This window comes from Grampus griseus (assembly GCF_964374135.1).
Source record: "Grampus griseus genome assembly, chromosome: 2".
Lineage (NCBI taxonomy): Eukaryota > Metazoa > Chordata > Mammalia > Artiodactyla > Delphinidae > Grampus > Grampus griseus.
Genome location: NC_139018.1, coordinates 118,127,283 through 118,144,421, shown reverse-complemented (window position 1 = coordinate 118,144,421; position 17,139 = coordinate 118,127,283). Strand labels below are relative to the sequence as shown.

At 34.1% G+C, this 17,139-nt stretch overlaps 1 protein-coding gene across 1 annotated transcript in view; it reads right to left on the bottom strand.

Moving 5' to 3' along the window:
• Positions 1-16,287, bottom strand: part of PEAK1 (pseudopodium enriched atypical kinase 1) — a 162,245-nt gene extending 145,958 nt beyond the window's left edge. The window contains exon 1 of the mRNA XM_082647227.1: positions 16,230-16,287. The gene's annotated coding sequence lies outside the window, so the exon portion shown is untranslated. The remainder of the gene's footprint in view (positions 1-16,229) is intronic.
• Positions 16,288-17,139: the final 852 nt, after the last annotated feature.

Sequence of the window (17,139 nt, the reverse complement as noted above, 5' to 3'; positions counted from 1 at the left end):
TAACACAGCTAAATGCTTAAAGAAAAAGTAGTTCTACAGTGAAATAAATTTGGGTAAAGTTACTCACTGTATTCTTTCTTGGTGACTCACAATACATGTGAGCCTATCAAATATTCCTACAGATCATGCATTAGACATACGTTCAATTATCCATCCTTCCAGCCACATATAAATTACATACTTAAGGCCTACTATATGAAAGGAAATGTTCTGAGTAGTACAGATAGACAGATAATAGGGAAGGCAAGATCTCTCACCTCAGAGAGCTTACTGTTTTAATACAGAAAGAGACAAATAAATAAATAAACTAATTTCAGATGGTGATAAGTGCTTTGAAGAAAATAAAACTGGGTGTTAGAGACTGGGAAGGTGGAGGTGCTGTTTTAGACAGTGTATCAAGGAAGGCCCTCTGAAGAGATGATGTTCAAGTTGAAATGAGCCAGAAATGGAAAAGTTTAGGGGAAGCATCTTCCAGACATAGGGCATACACGTCATTAAGATAGGAATAAGCTTATAATACTCATGGGGAAAAGTTTCTAAATTATCAAAATAATGAAATTTGTATAAAAAATTTCTTAAAAATTCGTAACTTTTTTTAAAGTAACTAGGCAAATTCTCTTTGGATGATAATTTTCTATTACTTCATAGCTTCTTTCAGAACCAATCCTTATTTTTATTTTACATTTGAAAACAAAGGTTATTCTCTCTCTGCATGTAAAAAGAAATGAATTGCCTGGTTTTTTTTTTTGGTTTTTTTGTTTTCTGTTTGTTTTTTTCCTGGATGGTGTACTAGTGTGTTGGGAAAACATCATGAAGACATGTAGGCAGAAAAAGTATCCCCTGAATGAATGACTATATGCAGCTACGTTACTACCCACTCACTGAGGCAACAGCAGCATATACCTAAATTCAAGCCCTCTCTTCTAGAACTTCCACAGCACTGGATTTTGCGTATTGCCAAAGAACAACTTCAATTATATACCTTAAGGAAGGAAAATACACTTATGATTAGAGAACACAAACTACATAATCATTCAAGTGTGGCTCGAGTTAACTGTGTGAACATAACACCAAACAAAGTCATAGACTGTATATATTGACACTGCTTTACATATTAGACAAATTCTGAGTATTCTAAGAGGGGCCTGACTAGTATGCTAAGCTACAACAGGTAGAAAAAGAGAATATGCTTTGAAATGTGTTTTGTGTTCTAACTGGCTAACAGGGTTATGTGGAAGACAATACAGAAGCAAAGATGATGAAGAGAAGAGGCTGTATTCTCAAAATTGTGAACTAAGAAGAAAAATCCCTAGATCCTGTTAAGTGGGGACAGCATGAAGTTAAAAATGATATAATGCTGGTGCGGGGTGGGGGGGGGCATTTTGTTTATGAGTACCAGGGCAACTTCATCACAAAATAAATAAATTTAGGATACATATATGCCAATTTTTAAACATTAATATGATAGGCATATTGAAACAAAATAGGAAGGAAGGAATTTAACCTTGCATAATTAAAAAGAGAAAAGGTGTCAGTTTGAGAGTAAGATAAACTGGACATTAGCCCCAATTCCCCATTAACTGAGGAACCTCTGATATAACCTTTGACATTTTAAAATCTATCAAAGTCCTATAGGCTCAGTACTGTGTGATCTTATTTACTTTGCTATTTAATTTAATAGTAGGGAACTATTTATTTAGTTCCCTAAGTAAAAGCATTACTTAGAATGAAAACACAACAGTCCGACAGGAATCCTACCGCTTACTTGGGAGCTTTTTATTCACATAGAGCAGGGACTGTCAAACTGTGACCCAGGGGCCAAGTCTGACCAGCCACCTGTTTATGTATGACCTGCAAGGTAAGAATGTAGTTTTTACATTTTTAAATAGCAGGAAAAAAAGATAAAAAGAAGAAAAATATTTTGAGGCATAAAAATCATATGAAACTCAAATTTCATTTTTATAGATAAAGTTTTATCAGAACACAGCTAGCACATTTAAAAATGTATCATCTAAGGGGCTTCCCTTGTGGCGCAGTGGTTGAGAGTCCGCCTGCCGATGCAGGGGACACGGGTTCGTGCCCTGGTCCGGGAAGATCCCACATGCCGCAGAGCGGCTAGGCCCGTGAGCCATGGCCGCTGAGCCTGCGCGTCTGGAGCCTGTGCTCCACAACGGGAGAGGCCATAACAGTCAGAGGCCCACGTACCACAAAAAAAAAAAAAAAAAAAAAATCATCTAAGGCTGCTTTTGTACTACGAAGGATTAGCTGAGTGGGTGCAACAAGGGCTGTATGGCCCACAAAGTCTAAAATATACACTATCTGGCCCTTTCCAGATAACATTTGCCGGTTCCTGATATAAAGTACATATACTCACATGGTTATGCTCTAAAATGATAGGACTTATATTTTAACACTAGATCAAATGGTTCATTTTTTCCTTATCTCCAAGTATTTCATTCCAAGTCTTTCATGTTTCTAATGAAATATTAAATAATAATTTTATATTTAAAATGACTATTCCATAATATTGAGAGAATTTTTGTATACTCGAAAATCCATTTTCCTGATTTGTGAGATTTCTTAGGTATGATAAATTATTTTCTTTGGGTCAGCTTCTGATTTAAAGTTTGTAATGGGCTCCCTGAATTGAAAAATAAATAATAGTTCCTACAGTCGATACAAGATCTTTATAACAATACTGAGGAAAAAGTGAATAAATGGTTAAAAGTTATGTAAAAAATAATAACTCCTTGAGAGCTTCACAATTTTGTAAAAGTGTTAGTATTAAAACTCATTCTAGAATGATTCAACTTCTGCTTCTGAGGGCATGAGGGGGTAAAAAGTCCAGAGTAATCCTCTTACTGCAAACAACTAGAACACAGTATAAAATATAGGAGAGGACTATTTTCAGACACTAGCAGTGCAGGACTGTGATCCCTGCGAAAAGGGAAACAAATAAGGCGAGCCCTACCATCACCCAAGGCTCTCAGCCAGGAAGCAATTTACTACTCCAGTACAGGAGGAAGAACCCAAATAGAGTCTGGCAATCTTGTTGACGTGAGGAGATGGAGAAAAAAGTACAAGGAGGCCAAGGTAGCTAGAATTTATGGGGTAGAGTTCCAGAGAAGCAGTGAAAGTGTTCCAGCAGTTTAAATGAGGGTTCCCTTGAGTATTTAGCTAAATAAAAACCTGTACATGAGAAGGGTAAATTTCTTGAGACCAGCCAAGAAGAACTTCTAAGGAAAAACGTTACCAGGGAGTTCTAAGACAAAGGATTCACAGAGCTGATATGGGGCCAATATTTCAACAAGTTCCCTCCAGCGAGAGGGGAAAAACCTCACTGAATATACAAGACTATCAGTAATGACCCCAGAAGGGCCACGTGCAGAAGCAGGGGAAAAGTAGCCCTAAAGTAAAAGTTCCTCTAGACCCTCCTGAAAGGTGCTTGGAAGCCTAGAAAGCCTAGAAAGGATCAAACTAATATGCAATTTAAAATGCCTATTAGGAAAAAGTCCAATACACTTTAAAGAAATACTACAAAATCAAGAACTCAACATGTAAAATTCACAAATACCTGACATTTAATTAAAAATTACTGGACATACAAAGAAGTAGGAAAATGTGGCCCATAACCAGAAAAGTATCTGTCAACACAGAGAGACCCAGAAATGACAGACATGGTGGAATTAACAGGCAAAGACATTGAAAGGGTGTTATAAATATGCTCCATATAAATGAAAACAGGAATACAGGGAAGAGAGAAATGGAGAATTTTCAAAAAGACCCAAATAGAACTTCTAGAGATAATATATATATATAATATCTGAAGTGAAAATTTCACTGGATGAGATAAGCACTGCAGAAAAAAAGAAATCAGTGAACTTGAAGACACAGCAATAAAATCTAGCCAAAATCAAGTTCAGAGAGAAAAAGATGACTGTGAGACAAAGGAAGAATACTGTTATAAATGTACTACATTATATGAGATGGTATAAAATTATTTGATAGTAGAATGCAATAACAGGCATATTATAAATCCTAGAGCAACCACTAAAATAAGTAAATAAAAAGGTAGAAAAAAGAATAAGCCAATAAAGGAAAAAAACAATAGAGAAGATTAAATAGAATTCAAAGTAAAATTAATTCAAAGGAACGGTTAATAGAAAAAGAACAGCAAAGATGGTAGATATAAACCTAACCACATTAATATATACATTAAATGTAAATTATCTAAATACTCCAACTAAAAGACAGATTAAAAAAGCAAAACCAAATATATGTTATGAGAATCTCACACTAAAATAAGGAAATAGTTAAAAAATAAAAGGATAGAAGATATACCATGCAAACCAAAATCTTAAGAAATAGCCACATTTATATCAGAGAAGACAGAAGACAAGAGAAAAATAGTATCAGAGATGATGAGGGATATTTCATAATGATCAAGGGATCACTTCATTTGGAAGATGGAATAATTCTAAATGTATATGTACATAATACCAGAACTACAAAATACATTAAACAAAAACTGACAGAACTGAGGGGAGAAACAAACAAGCACCCAAAACAGTTGGAGACATCAACACTCCTCCCTCAGTACCTGAAAAGAACAGGTACACTGAAAGTCCAGCAAAGATAAAGAAGACTCGAACAGCACTATCAACTGAATTGATGTTTATAGAACATTTCAACCAACAACAGCAAAATATAAACTTTTATACTGCCCATGAAACACTCACCAAGATAGCCCATCTACTGAACCAGGAATAAGTCTTAACAAATTTTAAAAAATTGAAACTACACATAGTATATTATATTCCCTTAGCACAGTGGGATTAAATCAGAAATCAAAACCAAAATGATACTTGGAAAATTCCCAAACATTTAGAAATTTAACATCTTCTAAAATAACCTAAGTGCCAGAAATCACAAGGGAAATTAGAAAATACTTTGAAATGAATGAAAATGAAACCTATCAAAATTTTTGATGCAGCTAACAAGATGCTTTGAGGAAATTTACAGTTTTCTATGCATATATTAGGCAGAAAAGACCTAAAATCAATTATCTAAGCTACCATGGTAAGAGGCTACAATTTAAACCAAATAAGTAGATAGTTACAAATTAACAAAGAATAGAAACCAATGAAATAGATAACTGAAAAACAGAGAAATATCAATGAAACCAAAAACAGGTTCTTTGAAAAAAAAAATATAGTGTAATTGACAGACCTCTAACTAGACTGAATGAGAAAAGACAGAAATCAGCAATATTAGGAACAAAAGGGGAAACATTACTGAAGAGTCTACAAATATTAAAAGAACAAGAGACCATTTATGAATGATTTTTTTTTAATTAAGTTATTTATTTATTTATTTTTGGCTGTGTTGGGTCTTCGTTGCTGTGCACAGGCTTTCTCTAGCTGCGGCGAGTGGGGGCTATTCTTCGTTGCAGTGCACGGGCTTCTCATTGCAGTGGCTTCTCTTGTTGTGGAGCACGGGCTCTAGGCACGCGGACTTCAGTAGTTGTGGCTCATGGGCTCAGTAGTTGTGGCTCATGAGCTCTAGAGCTCAGGCTCAGTAGTTGTGGTGCACGGGCTTAGCTGCTCCGTGGCATGTGGGATCTTCCCGGACCAGGGCTCGAACCCGTGTCCCCTGCATTGGCAGGTGGATTCTTAACCACTGCGCCACCACGGAAGTCCCTATGAATGCTTTTATCTCAATAAATTTGACAACTATGATGAAATGAACAAATTCCTTAAAAGACACATTACCATAATGACTCAGGAAATAATACATAACCCAAATAACACTGTATCTATTAAAGAAATTGAATTTGTAATTTAAAATATTCCCACAAAGTAAACTCCAGTCCCCAATGCTTCATTGTAAATCCTATCTAACATATAAAGACAGAAGTAATACAAATCCTACATAAATTCTCCCAGAAAGTAGAGGAGGACACATTTCTCAACTGATTTTATAGGGCCAGCATTAGATTGATTCCAAAACCAGAAAAAGACATTATGAGAAAACTACACACCAATACCTCTCATAAACATACTTTCAAAAATCTTCAACAAAATAGCAAAATCAAATTCAGCAATATATGAGAAGAAATACAAGGTTGATTTTACATTTTTAAAAATCAATGTTATTAACTATATTAACAGAATAGAGGAGAAAAACAATATAATCCTCTCAATAGAGAAAAAATATTTAATAAATTTCAACACATATTCAAAATAGAAACTTCAGAAAACTCAGAATGGAAAAGAACTACCATTTGATAAAGGGCATCTGTAAAATACTGACATAATAATAAATAATAAATGTTCTGTTCAACATTATACTGGAGATCATAGCTATATGGAGGCACAAAAAAGAAATGAAAAGCATAAAGATGGGAAAGGAAGAAGTTAAAATGTCTTTATTTACAGGAGACAAAATTATTTGCATAGGAAATTCTAAGGCGTATACAAACTATATAGGGATTTCAGCAAGACTGTAGAACTTGTGTTCAATATACATATATCCATTGTATTTCTATATCAAACAACTAGAAATTTAAAAATTTTTAAATGCCATTATAATAGCATTAAACAAAATTAAATACCTGAGTTTATCCCTAACAAAATATGTGTAAGACCTATAAAATGAAAGCTACAAAACAAAGCTAAGACAAATTACAGAAAACTGAAATAAATAAAAATATATAACATAGTCATGAATTGGAAGATTCAAAATTGTTAATATGGCAATTCTTCGCAAATTCATCTACACATTCAATTCAATCTAAATCAAAATCCCAGGTTTTTTTTGTAGAAATGTACAAGCTGATTCTAAAATGTATATGAATATCCAAATGAACAGAATAATTAAAATAATTTTGAAAATGAAGAACAAAGTAGGAATACTTACAATACCTGATTTCTGGAGTTAACATTAACTTACAGCAATCCATATAGTTTGGTAATAGCCTAATGATAACATATAGAAAACTGAAACTGAATGGAGAATCCAAAAATAGACTATAAAATACTTGGTCAATTAATTTTTAAAAGTGCCATGGTAACTCAATGCAGAAAGAAAATATTTTCAACAAGTGTTGCTGAAACAACTGGATATTCATATGGAATAAAAATGAATTTTGCTTTTATATGACAGGATTTTGTATATGTAAAAATACTAAATGAAAATACATCATAAACCTAAGAGTAGAATGTAAAACTATAAAGCTTCAAGAAGAAAACAGGGAAAAGTTTTTATGACTTTAGGATAGACAAAGATTCAAAAGCATGAACCATAAAAAAAAAAAGAAATATAGAAACAGTCACCTGATAAACCATACTTTATCAAATTAAAAACTTCTGCTGTCTTAAAAACATCATTATAGGGACTTTCCTGGTGGTCCAGTGGGTAAGACTCCATGCTCCCAAGGAACCCAGGAACCCAGGGGGCCTGGGTTCCATCCTTGGTCAGGGAACTAGATCCTGCATGCATGCCACAACTAAGAGTCCACATGCCACAACTAAGAAACCCACATGCTGCAACTAAAGATCCTGCATGCCGCAACTAAGACCCAGCACAGTCTAAATAAATAAATAAATAATTTTTTTAAAAAGTCAACAAACAAAAATAATTGCATTTCAAAAAAATCATTATAAAAATTAAGTGGCCAATAATTACATTAAATGATTAAAACCACAAGATACCATTTCACACTCATTAAATGGCTAAATTTAGAAAGACTGACAATTCTAAATATCGGTGAGGACGTACAGCTGTGGTGCCTAAATACTGGTGAGGCTGTAGAGCTGCATTGATTCACCTTCTAATACAGCAGCCACTAGCCACATGTAGCCATTTAAATTTAAATTGATAAACTGAATAAAATAAAAAATTCACTTCCTCAGATGTACTAGCCATATTTCACCTGCTCAACAGCCACATGTGGCTAGTGGTTACAGTATTAGACGGTGCTGATATAGAACATTTTCATTATTGCAGAAAGTTCTATAGGATAACATTAATTTAGAACATCTAAAATGTTCACACATTGCTGGTAGGTATGTAAAATTTTACCACCACTTTAAAAAAGTTTGACACCTTCTTTGAAAGTTGAACAAAACTTACCATATAACCCAACAATTCCACTCCTAGGTATTTACCCAGCAGGGTTGGTGTCATTAGAGTGGGGAGCTGGAACTTCCACCCCTGCCCAGAAGTACAGCCATCTCCTCCCCAGATGTCAATGGAGGGTAAGTGGGACTCTGAACTTATACTTCTAGGTGGCAATAATGAGGCAGCACCCTTTCACCCTGGCAGGGAAGTATCAAAAGAGGCCTGCTAAATTGATATAAAATATAAAGTCTCATGACATAATACCCAAAATGTTCAGGTTTTAACTGAAAACCACTAATCATACCCCAAATCAGGAAAACCTCAACATAAATGAGAAAAGACAAACAATGGATGCCAATACCAAGATGACAAAGATTTAAGAATTATCTCACAAGGATTTTAAAGCAGCCACAATAAAAAGTTTCAATGAGAATTTTTAAGGGAGACAACACACTGGAAACAAATGAAAAATAGAAAGTCTAAGAAACAGAAGGTCTTAGCAAAGAAATAGAAGATACAAAGAATAAAATTACAGAACTGAAATTAAAAAGCCAAAGGATGGGCTAAACAGGAGAATGGAGGGGACAGAAGAAAGAATCAGTGAACTAAAAGATAAAACAACAGAAGTTACCCAATCTAAATAACAAAAGACATAGACTGAATACAAATGAACAGAGCTTCAGGGAGCTGCGAAATTATAACAAAAGATCCAACATTAATGTCATCAGAGTCTTGGAAGTAGAGGAGAAAAAGGGTAGGGCTGAAAAAATATTGGAAAAAATATGGTTGAAAAAAGTTTCCCAAATTTGGCAAAAGACATAAACCTATAGATTCAAGAAGCTGAACAAATCTCAAACAGCATAAATCCATAGAAATCCACACCACATATAGTCAAATTTCTGAAAACTAAAGACAATGAAAAAATCTTAAAAGCAGCAAGAGAAAAATGATCCTTTACCTACAGGGGAAAACCAATTTGACTATCAGTGGATTTCTCATAAAAAGCTATAGGGGTCAGAAGGAACTGGCACAATCTCTTTCAGGTGCTGAAAGAAAAAGAACTGTCAAGCCAGAATTTTTCCTCTAGAAAAATATCCTTAAGGAATGAAGAGAAAATCAACATATTCTTAGATAAAGGAAAGCTAAGAGAATTTTTTGCTAGTAGACTTGCCCTAAAAGAATGGATAAAGGAAGTTCTCTAAATAGAAAGGGAGTGAAAAAAGACGGAATCTTGGAACATCAGGAGGAAGGCCAAAAAGAGTAAAAATATGGATACATACAGTAAGAGTTCTTCTCCTCTTGTCTTCCAAATTATGCCTGACTGTTTAAGCAAAAATTATAACACTGTCTGATATGGTTCACAATGTATGTAAAGGAAATATTTAAAACAAGTACATATAAAATACATGTATGCATGCATATAATATACACCTATAAATAATACATCTACACATAAAAATATTAATTAAATGAGGGAGGATAAAGGAACTAATGGAAGGTAAGCGTTCTACACTTTGCTTGAAGTAGTAAAATGTAGCAGTGCCAGTGGTACTGTGGTACAGGAGACTGTGATCTGCTATAAATATACAATGTAATATCTAGAGCAATGATGAAAAAGTTATACAAAGAAATACATTTTAAAACACTATAGTAAATCAACATGGAATTCTAAAAAGTATTTAAGTAACCCACAGGAAAGCAGGAAAAGGAAAACAGAAATGAAAAAGAGGAAACAAACAGAAAACAAAAAATTAAATGGCAGACTTATTATTTGTTAACATATCAATAATACCTTCATTAGCAACAGACCCAAACTGGAAACAACTAAAATGTCCTAAAACAGGTGAATTGTTAAACAAATTGTGGTACATCTATACCATGAAATATACTAAATCAGCAATAAAAAGGAATGAACACACCACAATTTGGGTGGATCTCAAGGGCATTATGCTAAATGAAAATAGCCAATCTCAAAGTTTATATACATACTATATCATTCCATTTTTATGACATTCTTGAAATGACAAAATTATAGAGATGGGTGACAGATTAGTGGTGTCCAGGAGTGAAGGGTGGGTGTGTGTGTGTGTGTGTGTGTGACTATAAAGGGACAGAAGGAGGGAAATCTTTCTGGTGAGATTGCCGTCTTGGTTACATGAATGTACACATGTGATAAAATGCCAAAGAACTATTATTCACTTTATATCAATATCAATTTCTTGATTTTGGTATTATTATTCTATAGTTATATAAGATGCAACTAATAGGAGAAACTGGGTGAATGGTACAGGGGACATCTCTGTACGATACTATCTTTGCAACTTCCTGTGAATCTATAATTATTTCAAAGTATGAAGTGAATCACCTTTGTGAATACTTTAGGAGCTCACTATTGGGGTCCGTATAATATGTATGAATAAAATTTTTTCCTTTTCTCTTTAAAAAAACGATCACAACAGCTTTATTCATAATAGCTAAAACCTGGAAACAACTCAAATGTTCATTAACAGGTGAATGGCTAAACAAATGGTTATGTAGTTGTACAATGGAATACTACTCATAAATTTAAAAAAGAATAAACCACTATACGCACAACATGGATGAATCTCAAAAATATTAAGCTGAGAGAAAGAAGCCACACACAAAAGAGCTCACAGTGAACAGTTCCATTTATACAACATTCTGGAATAGGCAAAACTAAGGTGATCAGTAGTTGCTAGGGCTTAAATGTAGGTAGAGGTTTTGAACAAAAAGGGACAGTTTGAAGTTTTCTGGGATGATGGATCTACCTGTATCCTGTTTGTAGCAGTAGTTTACATGGATCTGTACATGTGTTAAAGCTCACAGAACTAATAAAAAAGTAAATTTTACTGTATGTAGAAATTTAAAACAACAATAATAAAAACCATCATTTCCCATCACAGCTTTTAAGTCCCATCTTCAATTATTTGATAGATAAGAGTTGAACCTTGAACGTTAGTTTGAACGGCATGGGTCCACTTACATGCAGATATTTTTTAATACTAAATTCAATACTCAATATTTTTCAGTACTACATGGTCCATGGTTGGTTGAATCCGTGGATGTGGACGAAATGGAGATGCAGAGGGCTGACTATAAATGACACCTGGATCAACCCCTCTGTTATTCAAGGGTGAGCTGTATTCTACTCCTACTACTGTCACTACCTAGTTGGTACTGAGTAAGTAATTTACCCCCTAACCCTTGGTTTCTTTTTGTAAAATGAAAGGAAATAATTAAATGATCTGTAAAGCTTCCTATTCCATGCTTCTGTTAAATTTGTATTATCTCATAATTAATAAGGAACACAAAATATTTCTATGCACTCAAGCGGATTCTATAATCTTGCTTCAGACAGTATGGTCTGGCTTTCAATATTCTCTGCTATTGGTTTTCTGTGATCTTTTTATGGGCTCTTAATGTCTGACCTTAGTTACTAGCTTTGAGTAGATGACTCAGACTATATGGGCTATACAAGATTTCTATTCTCTTTATCACATCAGACCTTCTCTATATTTTGCTTTTAAAAAGTCTGTGAACCAGTATTCATGCTAGAAAAATGACATCTGCTATTTTTAATTTTATAAGACATGTGGTATTGGCATTACTGGAAAAGAGACAGTAAGCCACTTTAAATGGTTTCACTCAATAGAATAAAGTACTTTTTTTTTTAAACCTGTATGGAAAATCTGCAGTTCTCCAAATCTCTTACAATCCTTCATATCTCCTGTAGAAGACCAGGAGACTAGCAACATCTCAGACTACCAAGTCTTATATTGAAATGTTCTGTTCCTATATAAGAATGAGCAAAGCCAGCAAGGGAATTCATACAATTTTAATTTCAAATTCAGTGTTCATAGAAAACCCTGGTTGCAATCCCAAATAGCCTTTGGTTTAATTTTTTTTTTTTTTTGGAGATGGGGTTTCATAAAAGAAATAAGACTGGAGAAAAAATGAGTATCTATTTCAACAACACTCTCAATTACATCCAACAGAATAATTTCTGAATACTTATAAAAATTATCCAATATTCTCACTTTGAGAAATAAGAAAAATAAAAGTGGCATATATATATGCCAACAAATATTCCATTAACTATACTTGCTTGATACTATTTTTCTCTGATAAATCCAAATAACCAGGCAACTACAGATGAACTGATAATACAAATGTAGGCCAACTGATTGTTACTCTCCTTTATTACCTACATTTCTTTTCTTTTCTTTTTTTTTTTTTTTTGCGGTACGCGGGCCTCTCACTGTTGTGGCCTCTCCCGTTGCGGAGCACAGGCTCCAGACGCGCAGGCTCAGTGACCATGGCTCACAGGCCCAGCCACTCTGCGGCATGTGGGATCCTCCCAGACCGGGGCACGAACTCGTGTCCCCTGTATCGGCAGGCGGACTCTCAACCACTGCGCCACCAGAGAAGCCCTACATTTCTTTTTTAAAAAATATGAATCAATTCATTTAATTCTTTAAAATACATACTAAGATATAAAATAAGTCCTGAGCTACATATAACTGTTAAATAGCAATACATTTGGAAAAGGAAAACTAATCAGTATTTCCTTATAACTCCACTGTCATGTTAACCTTTAAGAAGGAAGCTGCAAATCTAAGTTTATCGCACTTCCTCAGTGTTGAGACCACACATGCAAACACACATACATACACCCCCACACACAAACCAACATCTCTGTGTTTCCCTCACTGCCATCCTTAGATTTACTGAAGATGACATTGAAAAGGATCTGACAGTTCCTCAAATTTCCATACATCTATTAAGAACTTATCTCATTCTTAGAAAGTACCCTGGTACAGAAACTAAACCCCATACAAAAAAGCAAATCTAGTGATATATTAATACTGAATCAATCTCCTGGCAGAACATTTTATTTAGTGCTACCAAATTTGTAAACAAGACTGAAAAAAAAAGTGTTTCAACAATTTCTTTATAGAAGTAGTTTTATAAAAAATTAAAAGGCTTAATGTATTGAACCCATGTCTTCTGAACTACTGGTATACTGAGGGAATCTTTTAAAATGAATGAGGCACCATCCTGGAAGCCTGGCTCTTTAACCCTAAAGCCAAACAAGGGAAACTCAAAAATCACAGAAAAAAAAAAAAATCAAAGTCCTCAGCTCAATGTCATAACTTTATTATGACCACTAAATCACAGCTGGCCAATGAAAAGCTAACTGTAGTCCTTAAAACTCACTGTAGTCTGGGTAAGCAAGACAGTCATATTATAATAGGTACAATTCAGTAAAAAAAACTGTTTATGTCAGGTGTTTAAAGTTTCCAGGAGACTAGCTCTTGAGTTATCTCAAAACAAAACCTAAATATCAACTACTGTGAAGTGGCCTTTTCATTTTTTCCTTTAAAGAGCTTTAAAAGCAGTGGTTGAAAAAACTCTTGCGCATGTTTTGAGGCCAGATTCAAAACAGAACTAAAGACCAGTCTATTCAAGTTTTCCTCAAATGCCATTTCCCTGGATACCATGGATCTGATGACATTAGAATGGGAGCTGGTTGCGAGGCGGGGCTCTGTAGGGAAGGGCATGTGGAAGAAACGTCAGCCAACAGGGCAAAAGAATCTTTAAAATTCTCTTAAGGAAGAAAGACTTTAGGAAAAACATTCTTCTTCTCTAACTTAAGAGAAGTTAAGAAATCTTACACTGTTAAGAAGTTAAGAAATCTTACACTGTTACTTTCAATTTTGTTGTGTACCTATTCCATCCTTTATTGTTTTATTTGATTAGAAACATATGGAAGATCCTCCTTCCATTTATTAGTTCTATAGAATATAGTTTATAAAAAACTTTAATATAGAATAAAAATAGAAATTTTATTAATGACCGAATTTTCATTTCCACAGAGAAAGCACCATCACATCATGTAATCTAGAAAATCACCTCCTTTTAAAGGAAGGAAAATTGGGGGTCAAGACTGTAAAAGAATAACTGCTAACATCCATATTCTAGTTTTAAGATAATTTTCTTTCCAATTAAAAAAATACATATTATTTACAGAAAGCTACCAAGGTAAAGCAATTTGTTGTTCTGCACAGCAGGATCACTGGCATGGGGACAGTTAATGTTTCCACAGCTACAGAGTGGAAATAGGAAAGAAAATTCAGTTCACATCACTAAAGGCAATGAAATAATTAAATAATTTCGTGTAAAATTTAGCTTCCTACACGAATTTGTTCGTTTGTCTTATATCCTTTTGAATTAACTGTCTTAAGTTCTCCTTAGCTCATCTACAATTTACAAGTACTTTATTACGAAGTATGGTTTCTCTATGAATTATCAATACTTTGTTGAGGATAAAACAATTCAAATAGTACACTATTGATAAACACAAAAATACTAAAAGTCAATTATACCTACTCCTAATCCAGGAATAAATGAAAACAAATATTAAATCAACTTGTAGACCCTAGTTTTTGCCCCCCTCCTTCCCTCTTTGTTTCTGCTATTTATACTGCTGTAGTCATTACTACTTTTATACTAGGGAATGTTTCTTTTTCCTGCTTGGATTTGTTTCATAAATCATTGAATTCTCACTTTCTCCCACAACAGGACTTCATCACAAAGATGTAATTAATCCCACTAAAGCAAGGAAACATGGCAAACTTTAGGTTGACAGTCAGTCATTTAGTTTAGGCTCAGCTATGTGACCCTAGACCAATTCAATTGCTCATCTGTACAATGATGATGATGATATTTAATCCACAAGATTGTGGTGAAGCTTGTATGAGATTAATGTATGTGAAAGAGCTTTGGACGTTTAAAGTGTCATACAAATGTAAGGGTCTCAGTTTCTTCATCTATCATATAGGAGGATTCAGTTAGGTGATCTCTAAAGACTTCTCATCTCTAAAAAGTCTTTGATATTTACGTATGAATCACATTAAAAAATCTACTTACTCTTGGGATAATTTCATAGTTCTAAGAGACTTAGGGAACCATTAACTCAACCTTCTCATCTCACAAAATGAGTCCAAAAGCAGGCTAAGAGACTGGCAGATCACAAAAGTCAGTAGGAAAGTTGGGAGTAGGAAGGACTCAGACCTGACTCCTACCTCAACATCCTTTCTATCATGTGATGTTGTTCACTATTCTGTGAATTTAAACTCTCTCTTCATCACAGCTTAAACAATTATCTTTACAAACAGATTACAATGAAAAGCTTATTAAGAAAATGTGAATATTACTCTGGTGAAGATGACTTAACTATTAATAGTCCAATTAAAAATGTTTACAAATGTCACTAATAGCAAAAGGAGCTTAGATCAAACTGTCCAGCTATTCAGTTGGTTTGTGTGATATTCAATTTTAAGTCAATAGGTATGATGTAAATCCTACCTAACCTTTCACAGTACAGAGTTTTAATTCTGCTTTTGTTACTTACTAGCTATGTGATTTTGGGCAATTTATTTCTCTGAGCTTCAGTCTCTTCCTGTTTCTTTAAAACAGGGATAATACCAAGTATGTCACCTGGCTGTTGTGAATTAAGTGATCTAGCTCATGTTAAGACCCTATGACAGTGTCTGGCACATACTAAGTGCTCTACAAATATTAGTTTCCTTCTCTAATCTTCTAAGCTTTAGGAGAATAGAGACTGTTTCCTCTCCTTTTACTTTATCAAAAATATTTATTAAATTAAATATATGGGGTCCTGGTCCTCAACTTCAGTTATAAGCAATTGTACAACTAAACCTAAATAAAATGAGGAGCAGTGTGACAAAATGGAAGGTAAATGGGGTTTGGAGTCAACAAATCTGAGTTTGAATCCTTGACTGACTATCTAATAGCTTTTTTACCTTGAGCAATTTACCAGACCTCTCAAGCTTCTTATCTGAAAATGTGACTTTTATCTAGCTTTTTATGATTCTGTTGTTCATATTAACAGACATCACAAATACCTAGAAAGGGGCCTATCTTATTCATCTTTGTCTCTTCCATACTAAGGCAAAGTTCAAAATTATAAGTTCTGCTGTTGGAATAAGGCAGGAGATTGAAAAAAAAAAAGAGATTCAAGATTAGAATAAATGTGTTACATTAAGAAAAGAAAAAGTACAAACCCAGTTTAACTGGCACCAACTCTAGGCATTATGTCATTGCTTCCTTTTCTTTCCTGAGGAATGGACCTCAAATATTCTTTTCCTACAGGAAGAGCAAAGTGGGGAATGTTTATTAGTGAAGGTCATTTGACTCACACTTTAAAACTGAGCATTTTAAAATTTACCATAACGAAGTGAGAGAGTGGCATGGACATATATATACTACCAAATGTAAAATAGATAGCTAGTGGGAAGCAGCCACATAGCACAGGGAGATCAGCTCCGTGCTTTGTGACCACCTACAGGGGTGGGATAGGGAGGGTGGGAGGGAGACGCAAGACGGAAGAGATATGGGGATATATGTATATATATATATATAGCTGATTCACTTTGTTATAAAGCAGAAACTAACACACCATTGTAAAGCAATTATACTCCAATAAAGATGTTAAAAATAAAATAAAATAAAATTTACTATAAGACAGTACTTACCATAAGCCAATACTCACTCTATTTAATGGACTTGTTTTTAAGAGATAAAATAACCAAGAGGTGTTTTACTTTAGAAAATACTACAGGTCTAAATAGACAAAAAGTATCCTTACCTCAAAAATTACTTTCAATGAATAACAATGCTTTGTTAAAGATGACTTAAACTACTCAGAAAAGGATTGCACAAAGCACTGTAGTTTATTACAGTATGCAAAAATACTTCTAGAGCTATACTTAATCTTTTGAGTGAAGGGTGAGTGGTGAGGTATACACAACTATGAGAATCTGATGAAAACTATGAATTGATGCCCAGAAAAATGCACATACGTGCATCAAATTTTGCATATAATTTTAGCTGAGTCATGAAACACAGTCATTATCCTATAGATCTCTAAAACCTGTTAGCAGATGCTAAGCAACCTCTGTTTTTGAGTTTTTC